General features: G+C 48.2%; 1 pseudogene; it reads left to right on the top strand.

The window, feature by feature from the left end:
• Nucleotides 1-301: 301 nt before the first annotated feature.
• On the top strand, nucleotides 302-1,253 carry LOC101565738 (annotated as a pseudogene).

Below are 1,253 nucleotides of genomic sequence, written 5' to 3'. Positions count from 1 at the left end.
TCCTCCTCCTCCTCCTCTTTTAAATGTATCTTAGTACAGGGACTACAGGGTCTCACTACACAGATTGGACTCGTATTGATCCTCCTGTTTTCAGCCTCCCAAGTGCTGGGATCACAGGCACACACCATGCCCAGTCTCTGTCACCGTCTCTTTGTGCCCCAGGGGCAGGGCTGGCACAACACACCAGGGATGGACCCCCAGCCCCCGCGTGTGTCTAAGCAGGCGCTTTAGCCTGCTGAGCTATTCGGCCAGCCCACCTCTTGCTTTCTAGCAGTAGTTTTTGTCACTTTTGACAGCAGACATGGAGGTACGTTTATCTGACAAGAGAAGCATTTGTAATCATAAAGCCTCATTAGAAAGCAAAAGCAGTAGCAGTTTTATCATCCATCTGAGTACCAGCAACACAGAAATGCTGTGTTAGCAAGAAGGAGCTCATCCAAAGTACTGTAAGAATGTTGATGGATGGAGAAGAAGAGAGAGGAAGGAAAGGAAGGGGAGAGAAAAAGAATTCTGATGTTTTATGCCCAGGTACTGACTCCCCACAATCCATCTAACCGTTTTGTATTTCAAACTTATACTAATAAAAGAACTGGCACAGTTCTGGAAAGTCTGGCTGTGGACTATTGTGCGTACCTATTCCTGACATCAGAGCCATCGATCAGTCATATAGTTGAATCTGTATGGGTGCCGGGGTGATGGGAAGTTTTTACTGGGTGTCCCAGGTTTCCTTGTATCCATAGAGAACTGGAGGAAAAGGAAAGCTGTTTAGCTCCTTCAGAAGCAAGGTATGGGGGGACACAGGTGTCACCCGGCTGAGAGCCCGCACTCGCTCAGCCTTCTAGGTGGATGCGTGGCGGCGGCCGCCCAGCGTGCAAAGGAGCTGGTGCTTGTCTGAGCTGCTCTGTTCTAGATGCATCGGGGTGGTCGGCACGGCCCACGGCAATCAGCGAGAACTTGCTGGCCAGAGGAATATGAGGAAAACCCAGGAAAGAAGCAAGGGAAAAAGAAAAGAGGATAGCTTGACTACTTCTCAGCGAAAGCAGAGGGACTCTGAGATCATGCAACAAAAGCAGAAGGCAGCTAATGAGAAGAAGTCTATGCAGACAGGAGAAAAATGATGTCTGGCTCTTCAGGAAACCTGGGTGCTACTACCAGCTGGTACCTGATATGCTCCAAGATTGAGGATTCTTTAAAGTAAACAAGCATCACTTGTGTTACAACTCATTCTCATAAAACTGTCTACTTCAAACTTT

This window comes from Octodon degus, unplaced genomic scaffold (assembly GCF_000260255.1).
Source record: "Octodon degus isolate 3935 unplaced genomic scaffold, OctDeg1.0 scaffold00033, whole genome shotgun sequence".
NCBI classification, from domain to species: Eukaryota; Metazoa; Chordata; class Mammalia; order Rodentia; family Octodontidae; genus Octodon; species Octodon degus.
This window is presented reverse-complemented; position numbering and strand designations above follow the sequence as displayed.